Genomic DNA, 17,359 nt, shown 5'->3' with positions numbered 1-17,359 from the left:
CGAATAGCTATTGCAAAGTTGACGCTTCCATGGTACGACGGGGGCATTGCGCTCCCAGACATCCGACGGTACTATTGGGCCACCCAGCTGAGCGCGATTAATCATGGGTTTTATGGCCCTGCCCTCAGCCCTGGGTATGCCATGGACAGGTGGTTGCTGCGTGGAGGTAACTACTACAGGGCGTTGTACTCGCGGTCCCTAGACTCGTCCCTCACGGGGCCCACTGGTGTGGCAGTGCGTGTGTGGAAGATGGCAACTGACTCGCTGGGCTGGAAGGATAGGCTCACCCTCGCTACCCCGCTGTTTGAATCGGAGAGACTGGGAAGGCTTTGGCACACAAAAGGGTTTGATAAATGGGACCTGATCGGCATCTCCAGGGTGGGAGATGTGCTGAATAAGGGGAAGGTGAAGTCCTTTGAAGAGTTGCAGAAGGAGTATGAGCTGGGGCCATCCGAGTTTTTCCGCTATATTCAGGTGCGTCACGCCCTCCGATCAGTCCTCATAGAGGGTGAGAAGGTGCCTGAGTCCTCTCCTTTGGAGGACCGGGTCCTTGATGGCCATATGCCCGAGAGCACGATCTCGCTCATCTATAAGAAACTGATCAACGTCCGGGCGGACATGCTTCTGGGGCTGAGGGACCAGTGGACTAGGGATGGCCTTGAGTTGGACGATGAGGATTGGCAGTCGGCTGTTTCCTCTCCTAAGGAGGTCGCGATCCCGTCGCGTCTGAGGCTGGTGCAGCTTAAAATACTGCATCGAGTGTATGTGGCGGGGCCAAGGCTGGTTCACATGGGATTCTCGGAGGACGGCCTATGCAGGAGGGGATGTGGTATGGTGGGTACTTTCCTGCATATCATTTGGGAATGTGGTGTCATTACGGAATTCTGGAGGAGAGTCCATGCAGTGATGGGGGAGGTGACGGGCATTGCTATACAGCCGGAAGCGCGGTGTTGCCTCCTGAATGTCTGGGGGCCCACTGACCACGATGAGGCACAGACCCAATGGGTGACTCTGGGTAACATGGTCGCTAAGAGAGATATCGCGCGATTGTGGGGCTCCGCGGGGGCCCCCACATTGACCGCGTGGAAAGAAAATATGGACTGGAGTATGTTAAGGGAGAAGACGGTCTATTGCGCTAGAGGCCGCCCCCGGAAGTGGCACGCCATCTGGGGGCGGTGGAATCAATACAGGGGGGGAATATGTCTTGCCCCGGATCTGGATCCTCCCGAGGAACAGCTTTCCTCCTAACCTTCTTTCCAGCTCAGTATGGTTTATGGACTTTTTTGGCCTCTGCTGTCCCCCTTCTTCCTCTTTACACTGTACTGTAACTGGTAGATGAGTGGGGTCCGGCCTCCCCTGGGGGGCTTCACCATGGGCTTTCAGTGTTCTTGCCTTGCTGGGGTTTGTTGTGTGTTTTTGTGTTTACTTAAAATTGAACCTTTGCACTTCTCCTTTCACGGTACTGGGGACGCATCTCTGTTTCTATATATCGATGCTGCCGAACCTCCGGGTTGTCGGCTGAATAGCTGTGTCCTGACTTTTGAAAATAAAGGTTTTTAAAAAAAAAAAAACAGAGAGGGGCCACACTTTCCCCAAGGGAGAGAAACCGTATTAGACTACTAGGTCAAGAAAACAACTTCCTTTAGGGTCTGTTTATCAAATCATTCACACCCTATACACTCTTTTTCAATTCACAATCCACATTCTATGTATATCACCGGTTGCATTGAAGTTTGAGTACGACACCAATATTGTATAAAATAGTATTTGCACTTTATTTAAAATCATCAATTCTCATTAAAACAGCATTTCATGTAGACATCATAAATATCCCCAATTTCTTTTTTAGAAGCACTATCACATTATATTGAAAATCAGCATGAAAGAACCCCTTATGAAAAAACATTTGTAGCCCATCATAAGATGTTATTCTTTCATGTCCTAATTCACAATGACAAACAATTCATTACACAGGAACATAAACATGAAACTGAAACCAGATACGAAAACGAGCAGGGAGAGTACACTAGACATTCACGTGTCTTTTTAAGTCACTAATCTGTTTTAGTTATTACTCATTACACAGGTAACCATCCAACACTTTAAGCCACTGTGTTCTTGACTGCCCATCATATTTAGTGTTATAGGTGCATCAACGCGTTTCGGTAGGTCCCAGTGATAAAAGCCACACACATATGACCATATGTTGAAACTAAAGCAAACAGAATCAACATTTCCCCTTGTTTGGCATGGTAATGGGGCTCAGCTACCAGGTGCACAGGAAGACTGTTGAGGTTTTAGGGCCAGAGGTTAGGCTCAAAACCTGGGTGGTCCAACCACACACCATAGCATTTTCTACAACAATAAAATATATTCCTAATGCCCTTTGGGGCCACATACCACCAAAATAAAAATACGGCCATGTAAAAATGCCCATGTCTAGAAAGCTCTCTTCCCCCCATGAGGGGGTATATTTGGGGTGAACACCCCCTTTTATCTGAAACACGTAGCATTGTATCAAACAACACTAACACATATTGTGAAAGTTCTGGGAAACAATTCAGCTTGTAAAGTGCACTAAAAAGTCAATACCCTTTCCCTCTAAAAAAACACTCCCTTCAGCAGCACTACTTCGAGTTCGCCCTCCATCGGTGGGTTTCATCTTGTGTTTTTTCACTCGGGTATTTCTATAGGGCAATCCTGGCCCAAGGGACGCCTTTATAGGGTGCGGGTTTTCTGCCTGTGCATGCTGGCTGCAGGAGTGTTAACAGTACAGGATCTCTGAGCGATAGAATTGCGAGATGCGCACAGACAGAAGAGGAGAATAAGGTGTCACCATGTTGATACCAGGCCTGGGCTGTCATGTGACACTGCAATGCTTTCTGGGGGTTGCAGTCAGGGTCTGCTTCCATTAGGTTAATCATTCCAATGGTTTGTAGGATCGAATCCCAGGAGGAAGAAGTGTCTGTAATGGGAAGTGTGCGGTGCCCCTGAGGGAACGAGTGGGGGTGCCAGGGCACCCATCACGAGGGCAGTTTGCTCTCATGATGGGTGCACAGCAAAAGAAGATATTTTCAAGTTTCCACTCTAACACTGGCGGCATTCACTGAGTACCGTTTGTCCGACCTTGGTCTACCTGGGCAGACAGAATGTAAAATTAAATGTGTAATAAACCAGTAGATGCGAGTGCTAGAAGTGGGTAAAGCTCCGGCATTTAGGGAAATATACTCATTTAAGAATCAACATGTGTTTTAAGGGAACAGAGAAGGACATTTCAAAGAATCAGCAAATGTTGGAAAACGCTGTGTTATTCCCCCTTTCAAATGCCTATTTTGATTGAGGATTTTTTATTGTAACCAAAACATGTCTGCAGTAATTACTAACATTGATTTCTACTGACTTCGGCTAACTGTTCCAGGAACCACAATTTGGCAAGGAGGGAGATGGGGGAGGGGGAGGCAAGAGTTTTAAACTTAAACTGCCTTAAACAGCTCTGGGACCGTTTAACCGCAAGGCCACAGTGCAGGCTTCACAGTGCAAGAAAATGTTATGAGATGTGTGTTTTTTGTACATGACGGGGTTGTGAACTGACTACCTGCCACAGCCCTCGAGCTGCGGCCCCCTGCCCCAAAACCCAGGGCTCCAGGTAATACATGCGCGCGCACGAGTGTGGCGGTGACTTGGATCACACTTGGCACGCCTGAAATCCACTGTGACATGAAGCACACTTGAAGCTTGAACAGCGGCATCAACGTTTATCAAAATAGGTAAGTGTACAGAATGCATGTATATAGTTTTTTTTTCTTTCTAATCGCGGCACCGGTGCTTTACTTTTAACATTAAAAGTAAAGCGCGGGTGCCGCGATTATAGCAAAAGTAAAGAAATAGATGTTTGTTTCTATTTCTTCACTTTTGCTATAATCACGGCACCGGTGCTTTACTTTTAATGTTAAAAGTAAAGTGTGGGTGCCGCGATTATAGAAAAAGTAAAGAAATAGATGTTTGTTTCTATTTCTTTACTTTTGCTATAATCGGGGCACCAGCGCTTTACTTTTAATGTTAAAAGTAAAGCACCAGTGCCGTGATTAGCAAGCTAAAAATGCTACCGCCGGCCACAGCTTGCAGTGCATGTACACGAGTGGTGCAAGCGCAGCAGTAATCACGCCATATGGCGCCTCTGCTGAAGCGCGCACCCGCGTACATGCACTGCAAGCTATAGCCGGTGGTAGCATTTTTTAAAGGCCTTACTAAAGTCTCTCCGTGCAGCGCATGCGCGCTGACTCAGCGAGACCTAAAAACTCTGGTTGCTGGGGAAAGTGTTCCCCAGGAGTCCGACCTAAAAAACAAAAAAAGTAACCCCTCTTTTGCAAGCACCAGAGGGTCATTTAAAGCCTACCTAGTGTCAAACCAAAGAATGATGGACACACTGAAGAGGGAGTGTGGGCGTCGGACATAATTTACTTTAGTGAGTGTTATGCACCTTCAAACATGGTTATAGACACACTTCGCATATTTGTGATATTATTAAATGTTATATTTCTACATCACTGTTCATTACGCATCAGTAATTTATCAAGCAATTATACTTCTAAAAGATGTATTTTTGTTAAAAGTATTCATCTATTGGAAATGTGTGAATAGCTCAGGCACATCACATTTATTACAGTAAATGATTGCATAAAATATACTGCTTTAAAGATTTTCTTTTGTGCTGTGTAACAAGGTCTACAAGAAACCAGGGTGACTGTGCCTTGGGAAACCATGAGAGAAAGGCTCCACCGCTCCTCTTATTACATATGAACAGTGCACTATCCTTGCTTGGCCAAGACAGAAAGAAGATAAAGAGGTTACAACTACAGAATAAAAAGCCTATTGTTTTGTAGAAGTGTTTTAATATTTAGAAATTAATGTCTAATTTAGATTTGTTAAAGTTAGCATAACTAGGAAAACGGTCGGCATGACAAGGCTCAACGAGCTTACATTGACATGCATTCATATTTGCAGAAAGAAATGTGGAATAACATAAAATAGCCTTTGCACATGCATGTCTCTGTGTCCTTTTTCCTTTTCAGAAAAAGACATTAAATAGAAGCTTTCTTCACATTGTCTGTTTGTTAATATTATACATTGTATAAACTCACCTCCTCGCGAAGAAGCCGTGCCGGGGACCTTATTGTATGTTGCATTATTCAAGGCCATTTGCTTAGACTTCAACAAGAGGGCCATTTAGATTCTGAATATGTTATTGTTTGTTAAATTACACAATTACATAAAAGCACTGAAATTTCCTTCATTTCCTAAGTACATAAAAGATATTAATACGCAGCAAAGTAGGTGTTTACCAGATGTAACTTATTTGATGTATCATATGTACTTGAGTCATCACTGGTATATTCACATGTATCTTTTTTAAACCAATCCTATTATGTTATTTCATATCGTTTCAAGTGTGTAGAGGTTCTGCCTAATACCCTAAGTACCTTATTTTTAGGATATGTGCCAGAGCTTTTTGCATCTGCTACCCGAGCCGACTCCTCACTAGTCTGTCTATTAAGTTATACTTTGACTTTCTGTGCCTTTCAAACTGAGCAGACTCTATGCTAGTCTGTTCATTTTCTTTATACTATACATTGGTTCTGGTGGTTTGCTTACTTTGGATATAAACCTTATGTTGATTATATTGCAGTATTTGATTTAGATTTATTATAAATACTTACTTCCTACTGTTTGACTGGTGATCGTTTTGCCTTCTTCAATGATCTTAATATACCTTTACAGCCCTCTGCTATACCGGTTGTTAGATAATGAGGTAGAGGACCTTTAACATCAGGTATAGACTGAGGCAAAAGGGCCACAGGGCTATTAAAACAGTCTACCCACTGACAGTATACTTTTCTAAATTAAAAAGAGAGAAACAGAAAGACAAACATTGGATTTTTAGATCAGCCATTATTAGCCCTAAAAGACTTTGCTGTCTTCAATGGAGCTCCCGACATCTTCATTTTCTAATTTTCAATACACCTATATGATTTTGACTTGAATTATTGTCTTGTGAAGGTTTTACTAATTGGCACTAGGACTTGGTCTTTCGGATACATTCTAGTTCTTATGAAGCCTCAAGCAGTCCTGGTCCAGTGCATCTATTTATTTAATTAGAGCATCGACAGATTCATGAATGAAAACACAATGCAGAAAGAAAGTAAGAGTAACTAGATCAAAAATGGACAAAGATAGTAGACAGGAAACCTCTGAAAGGGGGACTTTTGGTCAATAAAACGTTTTTTATTGTCGAGAGGCTGAGTGAAATCTCTACAATTTTCTATAAAACTTTTTCCAGTGATTTGCTGGGAACCATGACTGAACTCGAATCATAACAGGAAGGCTGCAATCGGGTCTCCCAAAATCAAGCCATGTATCTCACTTATGCAGCGCTGCTGGCTGTAAACATAAATATTTTCATAAAAACAATATCCATTGAAGAAACTAAAATCTCTGGTGCAGCCATACCAAGTGACTTCTTATGAGTCAAAAGACAACACAAAGAAAGAACTGAACATAGTAGAGAATGCTCAATAGTCAAGAAATTGTCAAGAAAGATGGCATTTCGAATGACACTGAAGGCTTGTCTGGGGATACTAGGATCGAGCTTTAGAACATATTAGCTTCAGGCAACATTTGACAGCACGGGTCAAGGCAAGTTAACACCTCTAAAGCTAAGAATCGGCTCACGGAGAACTCTTGGGCAAAATAATGGTTTAAAGAGGAAGGGGAGCTACCTCTAGCAACTTTTATTTGTTTTGATAGTGGAACCTTTGGTGAAAATTGCCTGGGTATGCCCAAATAATCGAAGTGATTTAACTACTGGAAAAATTTTAAATAAATGTGTCTCTTTGCAGATGATTTATGTCAGCCTTGAGTTCATTTATGCTCTCGCATTCACAAAGGAGATAAAGCATTGCAGACTAGTTCCAATGTCCAAAACCAACCCACTCAAATCTGAAGCTCTTAACTTTACGACTCCAGCCTTACAGACCGCTGTTCGGGCTATGACAACATAGGAATGTTGGAGCTCCGGACTTCTACCGGCCATTAGAAGCCCAGAGCACTCCACTGTTTTCAATGGAGCTCCCAACATTCCAATGTTCTAATATTGTGGACAATTTAACAACTGCAATCGACTTTAGATGGATTTAATCAGCAAATACAAATCTATATTTGATTTTTGTGTAAAGAGCTACAAACAGCAAGTTGCCATCACAGGGCTCTAGTGTGGAATAGGCAATCCCTTTTGTGGTTAGATAGAATAGTCATCATTAAAATTAACATGCTGATGGGACTATTGTATCTCTTTTGCAAAATTCCCACAAAGGTAAAAGATGATACCATCACGGAATTCAAGGCATAAACAAACCTGTTTATTCAGGGAAAATACAAGGTTCTCATGACAGGTGGTGTTTAGCAGTGCTGAATTTAGTAATTTATCAGATAGGCACACAGATTGGATTGGTAAAACTGAAAAAGAGTTGGTGCTTCACAGATCACACAATTTCTTTCAAATCATTATGGGATGTCTCCTGCCTTCTCAGGTGACACAGGCCCGGTACACATTACAATTCTCATATTGCAGGTTTAAAATTAAGGTTCTAGAATGAGGTGGTGGTTTGCAGTCAGGTCCTTAGTCCTACACTTTCCTTTTTAATTCAAGATTATATAATCAAAATGTCATAGCGGGCAAGAGGTTATAGCACTTCAAGAGCTGTGTAGATAAAATGGTGCTCAAAGGTGGTACACATGTTCAACAGTGGAGTAAGAAAATCTCTTGATCAATTAAAGACCAATGGACTGCCTAACCTATGGTGGAGGTGTGATGGTGGTCCAGGACTGCCGCAACAGTGGTCCAACTGCCTTGTTAGGACTACCGCGGTCCGACAATTTTGAGACCACCACAACTGCCAGGGATCCACGATCCCTAGCGGTCTTGTGCCGGTATGGGGAAGCAATCTGCTTGGCTGTGCCGCTGCGGTACTGCCAACCATATTATGAGTTTCCCCACCCCCAGCATTTTCATGGCGGTGAGCCTGCCATGAAAAAGCTGGTGATGGTACACAAAGGGGCCTCTACTGGGCACCCTGTTACCCCTGTGCCTGGGTATACATGCGGGGAGCACATATTGTGTACCCCCTGACTGCATGCGCCCCCTTTCCTGCACTGCATGGACTGCACAGTCCTTGCTGTGCGGGAACGACCTCACGTGCTCCTATTGCCGTGCTTTTTCAATAGGCCCCGCAATGGGACTGGCGTGCCGGCCGACAGACAATGAGGAAACAGGTAATCTCACAGGCAGATACCAGGGGATAGTTTGGCAGTCTGGGAGCAGGGCGCTGGCGTGGCGGCCTGCTCCCAGACCACCAAAGTCATAATTAGGCCTTGAACGTGTGCCCCCCGAAGTGGTAATGTTCCTGTTTCGTCATGCATGCAGAGGTTAACATTGGAGCCACAAGAACGCTCATGCGATGCAATAGGTTACTACAAACCTCCACTTCTCACAAAAAACTGCAATGAGCTCCTCATTAGAGGATTTAAACCAGTCGAATGCATATTTAATGGGAAGTATTCCTTTTAAATATACAGTGGGGATCAACCACTACATAAAGCGATGTCCCCTCTTTGCTTCAAACAGCAAATAATAATAGTACCGCAGATTGCTGGGGAGGATGTGGAGATGTGGGCTTATAATGTATTTGGTTTTTGATGTGTCTCAATTTGTCACATTTTGGGAAGAGGTGATTTCTCAAGTGGATGCAAGGAAGGGCGCTGCCTTCCTGAGAGACCCAATATATGTACTGTTGGATTTGCCATAGTGAGAGCATTACCCTTTGCATTATCTGACTGTGATGACTGTTCCTAATTTCTACTGGCAAATAAACTAACAGTAATTACTTAGTGGAACTAGAAAGGTCTGTCCCCGGTCCACAGCTGGGTTACCTACCACTGGCAATTACTAGCAATGGAGTAAATCTCTCATGGAATATTCAACAATAAGATACATTTCTGGAATTCTGAGCCCCTTTAATTTCTTTTGTATAGATTTTGTGACCTTAAAAGCCACAAGAAAGTAGGCGGCATCTACTTTATTGCTGAATTATAATACTCATGTCATCAACATCTCTTCACTATAGCTCCTAAAAGGGACATGGCTGAAAATTGATTTCAAATATTTTTATTGGTTGTTTTCAAGAAGAAGAAACAAAAAGATAACAAGCAATAAACGATGTACAGCCTAATGAAAATTATTTTGATACATAAGTTGGGGAAAAACATATAAGTTCCAATTGTAATGACACACATAGATCCTTGACCCTAATGCTATAAGGTCAATTAAAGAAAATATTGCTTGCTGGAACCACAAGCTATATATTAACAAAATTGAGATCTGTCAGTTGTGGGTCCAGCTCAGGAAAGGAGGGAACACAGAGAAAGTGGTGGGAGGACAGTAATGTATTGTCGCTGCTGGGATTACGTGGTCCTTTATTAATCTTGCAAAACTATTGAAAACCACAAATTGTTAAAACAGAGATTGCAAGTTGCTGTTAAGTGAGTGTGCATCCAGACCGCTGTTGTTACCTGTAGTTTCACTTTTTCATGAGCTCTAAGGACCAGAGTTCTAAAAAACTTAAAAAACTCCACCTGGTGTGGGGCAACTTCAAAAACCCTGATAAAGGGGGTCCCACAATAAACAGTCAAAGGCTGCCTGAAACAATTCACATCAAGAGCTAGGAGATGACTCCATAACACTGGGTCACAACTTTGCAGTCCTGAGTTTTGCCAGTACAAATCGTTGCTATCACATGTATTACTCCAGTTGGTTCACTGCACCAAAATAAGGGCCTGTTTTAGACTTTGGTGAATGGGATACTCCGTCACGAACATGATGGACTTACCGTCTGACGTATTACAAGTGCTGTAGGATATCATGTAATTGTAATATGGCGGACAGAATATCCAACACGTTTGAGACAGAGTAGCCCATTCGCTAAAGTATGAATCAGGCCCCACGTCTACAAGTGCCATATGGTACCTATTTGTTGAATAAAAGCCTTTGACATGGATTGAGCTGTCCTGGTGACAGGGAGTCAACTGGCAACCCCAATAAGACAAAGGTTTTTATTTTATTTTATCTGTTGCAGTAACATTGGTTAATTTTAGGCAGATAGGCCTTATCTGGAGCAGCCTCAAACTGTCGAACTTCCTACACCATTAAACAGAAACTAAAAAAATATTAACTAAGAGGTAAATATCATCTACCTGACCTGGCGATGTTGGGATTAATTGAATTTACGATTTGGTGTTTAGGTTTAGAGCGACCTCTGACCCTGCTCGCAGGCAGGTTGCCCCCCACGCCACCACACAGCCGCCAGCTGCCTCGTTGCTCCTGCCGCCACCGTCTCCCGCTCCCTCGTTCCCGCCGCTGCGTCCCTGCTGCCCCGCCCCCCTAACACCCATTGACCACCCCGCTCCCGCCTACCAGCTGCTCCTCCCTCCCTTTCTACCTCTTATGGAGGCCGTGCAGCGGCCGCACCGCTGGTGTGCCAAAAGCAAGCCCGTCTGCGCCCGTCCACGCCTAGTCCACGCCCAACGCCAGAACCCCTGGACCCCGCGAACGCCACACCACCAGACTCCGCTACGACGCCAGCACCCTCCACGCACTCAACGCCGGCTGAAACCACACCTGCTTCCAAGCCACACCGAAACGGACTCACGGACCTTTTACCTGTCACACCTGCAGCTTCACTTGCGACAGAACCACCAAACCTCCATGGACTGGACCCAAACACCTTCGCTGCATACTCATCAACACCTGCTCCGCACGCAAACACGCCGTCGAGCTTTGGGACCTGCTCGACACCTCCGCCCCAGACGTGGCCCTCCTGACCGAGACCTGGTGGAACGACTCCTCGGCACCCGACATCGCCACAGCCATCCCGGACGGCTACAAGATCACCCGCAGGGATCACGCCAACAGAATCGGAGGAGGAATAGCCATCGTCCACAAGTCCACCCTCAAGGTCGCCACCCACGCAGATGACACCCTTAACACCGCCGAACACCTGCACTTCCGGATCCACACCGACCCCACCACCACCCTCAGAGGAACACTCATCTACAGACCACCCGGACGCCGAGCACAATTCAGCGACTCCATCGCCGACCTCGCCAGCACCCACGCACTTGCCTCCACAGACTACATCCTCCTCGGGGACCTGAACTTCCACCTCGAGAACAACAACGACGCCAACTCCGCCACCCTGATCGCCAACCTCGCCAACCTCGGCCTCAGACAACTCGTCACCGCACCCACCCACGCCGCTGGCCACACACTGGACCCCATCCTCTCCACAGGCACCCACGTCGCCTTCAACCACACCACCGAACTCCACTGGACCGACCACAGCTGCATCCACTTCACCTTCAACAAGCCAACCACGCACCACCGCACCCAACAGCTGCCTCGCCGCTGTTGGAGCAAAGTCACCGAAGACCAGCTGATCACCACCCTCGCCCAGAACCCACCCACCGACCCCACCAACCCAGACGCCGCAGCCCGCAACCTCAGACAGTGGATCGACTACTGCGCCAACACCCTCGCCCCGCTCAAGAAACCCTCCAACAACCACGCCAGCAAGAGAGCCACCTGGTTCTCCGACGAGCTGCAGACCTCCAAATGCGCCTGCCAGAAACTGGAGAAGATATGGCTCCACGAACGCACTCCGGACAACCGCGCAGCCCACAAGGACGCCACCCGCAGACATCACCACCTCATCAGATTAGCCAAGAGAGCCTCCTTCAAAGACCGCCTGGATAACAATGCACACAACAGCAAAGAGCTCTTCAGCATTGTAAAGGAACTCTCCAACCCCAACGCCAACAATATACCGCCCTCACAAGAACTGTGCAACTCACTGGCCATCTTCTTCCACCGCAAGATCGCTGACATCCATGACAGCCTCAACACCATGACCACGCCGACTACGCCAGACCCCACCTCCCCTGTGGACACCACCAGCGCCAACCGCCTGACCTCCTGGTCCAACGTCAACGACGACGAGACATGCAAGGTCATGAACTCCATCCACTCAGGATCTCCGTCAGACCCGTGCCCACACCACGTGTTCAACAAAGCAGACGCTGCCATCGCACCCCAACTACGGAAGGTCATCAACATCTCCTTCGAAACAGCGACTTTCCCGGATAGCTGGAAACACGCCAAAATCAGCGCCCTCCTCAAGAAGCCCAAGGCGGACCCCAAGGACCTCAAGAACTTCCGGCCCATCTCCCTGCTACCGTTCCCGGCAAAGGTCATTGAGAAAATCGTCAACATAACAACTGGCCCGCCACCTGGAAGACAACAACATCTTGGACCCGTCCCAGTCCGGGTTCCGACGAAACCACAGCACCGAGACAGCCCTCATCGCCGCCACAGACGACATCAGGCGCCAACGAGACAACGGCGAAACATCAGCCCTCATCCTCCTGGACCTGTCAGCCGCCTTCGACATGGTCTGCCATCGCACTCTAAAGACACGCCTCCTAGAAGCCGGAATGCACGAGAAGGCCCTTGACTGGACCACGTCCTTCCTCTCCGGCAGAACCCAGAGCATCCGCCTCCCGCCCTTCCGATCCGAAGCCACCGACATCATCTGCGGCGTCCCCCAGGGCTCATCCCTCAGCCCGACGCTGTTCAACATCTACATGGCCCCCCTCGCACAAGTGGGCTGTCAACACGACCTCAACATCATCTCCTACACCAACGACACCCAGCTCATCCTCTCCCTCACCAAAGACCCGCACACCGCCAAAACCAACCTCCACGAGGGAATGAAGGCTGTTGATGCAGAACAGCCGCCTGAAGCTAAACTCGGACAAGACAGAGGTACTCATCCTCGAACCCACCCCCTCAGCCTGGGATGACTGGTGGTGACCAGCCACACTGGGAGCAGCACCGACACCCACCGACCATGCACGCAACCTAGGATTCATCCTCGACTCCTCCCTCTCCATGTCTAAACAGGTCAATGCCGTCTCCTCCTCCTGCTACAATACCCTCCGCATGCTCCGCAGGACCTACAAGTGGATCCCGACCGAAACAAGAAGAACGGTGACACAGGCCCTCGTCAGCAGCAGACTGGACTACGGCAACGCACTCTACGCAGGAATCCCAGCCAAACACCTACAACGACTGTTGGACAGGCCACCCGAAGGGCTTGCTCCCTCCCCGCATGACAGGGCCCAAGCCCCGGCCCACCAGGCGGGACCCACGAGAATCACCCGCACCCCGTCTCCCGACGGAACTCCTGCCCTCGGACCTCCATGTATCACGGGCCCAAGCCACCACCGGCTCCCTCGGCCGGGTCAAGCCGCCATCTTGGGCCCTGCGCCACGAGGCCGCGTGGCCTCCCCCCGACCCTAACCCTGGGCCTGGCCGGCCCCGACATCCCGGCACCACCATCCACCCAGGAGGTGAGCGGACCACTTGGCAGGTCAATGGGAGAACGAAGCGCCAAGGACTCTCCCCCGCCAGGTGACGATCGCCTCCAGCTCCCCCAGGCACCGGCTCCACCCCCCCGCTGGGTGTCTGGACACCTTCATCCCGGACCCTCCGACCTCCAAGTGCGAGGGTCCGGACATCAAAGGGCACCTGCCCTATAACTGGAGCAGCTCCGGAGCAGGAAGGCAGTTGTATCCTGGAGTCGAGAGACACCGAGAGAACTCATCCTTGACGGACTACTGGCGCTGCCGTAGCCCTATCTTGTGAACTATCGACCTGCCTGCTGGCGCTGCCGCGGCCTTCTGCAACATCCATCCTCGTCGGGACCTGCTGGCGCTGCCGCGGCCCGTTGTAACGACCATCTTCACCGGGACCGGCTGGTGCTGCCGCGGACCGTACCTCGACCATCTTCACTGGGACCTGCTGGCGCTGCCGCGGACCGTGTATCGACCATCTTCACTGGGACCTGCTGGCGCTGCCGCGGCCCGTACCAGCTAGACCACCAAGCTCGAGGATTGTGAGCTACCCACCATACCACCTCAACTACCAGACTGGTAACCAGACTATCCCGCTACCCCCTTTCCCCATCTTGAGAGACTTGAATCGAGGGGACCCCTGAGTCCAGACCTCCTTGTACCTTTTCATCGTACCTTAAGAAGTGCTCATAAAGAACGCTAACTCATCTCCTTGTGTGGTATCTGTCTGTGGGGGGGGAAGTTATTTGTCTGTACGATCGCTGGAGACGGCTCTCCCCGGAGACCTCTCCCCTTGTCCTCGGCCGACCCTCCCGGTCCGTCTAACATTGGTGGCCAGCGGCGCGATCCGAATCAACGCGTAATCGTACAGAGAGTAGCTCACCCCATGACAAAACCACGATGTCAGCCAAAGATAGCGGTTCCACTGAAAAGTTCCAAATGGATAAGTTGGAAGAATATAGCCACCGCGAACTTAAACAATTCTGCATGGAACTAGGCATTGCTACCACCGGCCTGAGTACCAAAGATGATTTGAAGCGCGCCCTTGAGTCGTGGGCAGAAACTGGGATCACCGGATCCTCCGACCAAAACAGTGTCGCAACAGAGGGGAACGCCACGGCTCCCGAGGAGCGGGGAACGGGCCTCTCGCAGGAGGAGATCCAGGAAAGAGAAAGGACCAGACTACACGAGTTGGAAATGGCACGACTCAAGATGGACGGTGAACTAAAGTTAGCCGAGCAGAAACTAAATCTAGAGCATCTGCGGCTCCGAGAGGAACGAGAAGAAAAACAGAGACAGAGAGAGCTTGAGGAAAAAAGAATAACACTCGAACACGAGCGCAAACTGGCGGAAATAGAACTTCGGAAACAGAATAAAGAACCGGGGGTGCCTGAGCGACCGCACACCCCAGGGGCAACCGAGAAAAAAGTCCACATCCCCAAGGATGTTGTCCGAGAGTATGTCCGAGAAGACGACATACAGCAATGGTTCAAAGCCTACGAGATCGCCATGACCTCCCACCGGATCGACCGGTGTGATTGGGGAGCTGGACTATGGGGGAGGTTCGTCAACGAAGGTCGCGATGCCCTGTTGCAGCTCCCAGATCACCAAATGTCGTCCTACGACCACATGAAGGCTGCCCTCCTCACCCGCTACGGCCTCACACCCGAGATGTACCGCCAGAGGTTCAGAGATTGCACCCGGATCCCGGGTACAACTTGGGTGGAGTACGTAAACTATTTCAGCCGAGCCTTCGAGGGTTGGATCAAGGGGAGCCATGTAACGACCTACGAACAACTCTTCAACCTTATGGTATGGGAACACCTGTCGAACAACTGCTTCGTCGAGCTCAGGCAGCACCTCCTCGACAGTAAATTGACCGACCCCCGGCAGCTCGCCGCTGAAGCTGACCGATGGGAGAGCACCCGAGTGGGCCGGAGGGGACCGCACGAGCAGAACCGAAGCAACCAAGGCCAGCACCGTCCTCGGGGAGGAGGAGGAGGCCAGGGGCGAGGGAGAGACACCCTCCCGGCAACACCCGTGGCCAGCACCCCGCCCCCGGCCGGCCGGGGAAACCCCCCGATGCGTCCAGGGTTCCGAGCCAATGTCACGTGCCACCGATGCCAGCGAGTCGGCCACTACGCCAATGACCCGAGCTGCCCGCAGAACCAAACACCCAAGCCCCGCCAGGTAGCTGCCGCCGCCCTGGGGGAAGAACGACTATCAGAGGAACAGGAAGAGTATGAGCCGGCCCAGCAAGAGTGGGAACCGGCCGCCATGGTTCTAGCGTGCCTAGGGGGAAAAGACATAGTCCCGCGGGCTCCCCTACCCGCCAACACCCGGAAATACGGTCAGTGGGTGACCATTAATGGGCATCGGGCCGAGGCCTTACGTGACACAGGCGCCAGTGTGACGGCCGTCCGCTGTCACCTGGTGAAACCCGAGCAGATCCTGCCGAACATTCTCTGCCCCGTCCGCTCAGCCGACAATTCCGAAAGTCTGTGTCAAATGGCCTGCGTCCCCTTCGAATGGGGAGGGGTCTCCGGCCTGTTGAAAGTGACGGTCCGGGATGATGCCCCCGTGGACTGCCTCCTGGGGAATGACCTTGAGAGTTCCCCGTGGGCCACCGTCGAGAGAAGAGAGCACCTGGGGATGCTGGGCCTCCCGGACTGGGCCTGCGTAACCACCCGGTCCATGGCCGCCCGTGCCGTTCCCCGACCAGAAGAACCGGAATGGCCAGCACCTCCGCCCCCGGTCGCCCCAGTAGAAGACAACGACGAGGCCAACCCCCCGGAACCAACGACCGAAGGGGACGCGCAACCCCAGGACGTCCCCGGCCTGGCTCAGTGGCGTCAAGAAGGGGGGCCCACCCAAGAACAGTTCCGCCAGGAGCAAAAGACCTGCCCCTCCCTCGAGGGACTCCGCCAACAAGCCAGCGCCCAGAGCGCAGGGGACTCCACCGGAACTCACTGGGTCTACTGGGAGAACGACCTGCTATACAGCGAACAGAGAATCGCAGAGCTAGGGGCCGGTCGAGTACTGGTGGTACCTCTCCGCTTCAGAGACTTCCTGCTCAACCTGGCCCACGATGTCCCCCTGGCTGGACACCTGGGCCAAGACAAAACTTACAGTCGCCTAGTGACCCACTTTTTCTGGCCGAAGATGCGGAACGACGCCCTGAACCACTGCCGGTCCTGCCCCACGTGCCAGGCCAGCGGGAAGAGTGGCCGTAAGCTGAAGGCCCCTCTACAACCCTTCCCAGTGGTCACCACCCCGTTCGAGAGGGTAGGAATAGACATTGTGGGGCCCCTGGACCCCCGCACAGCACAAGGACATAGGTTCATCCTGGTACTGGTGGATCACGCCACCCGCTACCCCGAGGCGGTGCCTCTACGAACTGTAACAGCTCCGGTGGTTGGCCGGGCCCTAATGGGGATCTTCTCCCGGGTGGGCTTCCCCCGAGAAGTCGTCAGCGACCGAGGCACGAACTTCATCTCCAAATACATGAAGTCCCTCTGGCAACAGTGCAGGGTCACCTACCGATTCACGACCCCCTATCACCCCCAAGGGAACGGACTAGTGGAGCGATTCAACCGCACTCTCAAGGGGATGATTGGGGGATTAGAAGAGCCCCTCCGTCGCCAGTGGGATGTACTACTCCCGTGCCTCCTCTTCGCCTACCGAGAAGTTCCCCAGAAGTCCCTCGGTTTTAGCCCTTTCGAACTCCTGTACGGGCACCCTGTGCGAGGGCCCCTCAGCCTAGTCAAAGAAGGGTGGGAGATGGCCCCCCTAAAGACCCCTCCAGACGTCTTCAAGTACCTCCTGGCCCTACGTAATC

The sequence above is a fragment of the Triturus cristatus genome, chromosome 6 (genome assembly GCF_964204655.1).
Source record: "Triturus cristatus chromosome 6, aTriCri1.1, whole genome shotgun sequence".
Classification (NCBI taxonomy): domain Eukaryota; kingdom Metazoa; phylum Chordata; class Amphibia; order Caudata; family Salamandridae; genus Triturus; species Triturus cristatus.
The sequence above is the reverse complement of the archived record's forward strand: the minus strand, read 5'-3'. Positions refer to the sequence as shown.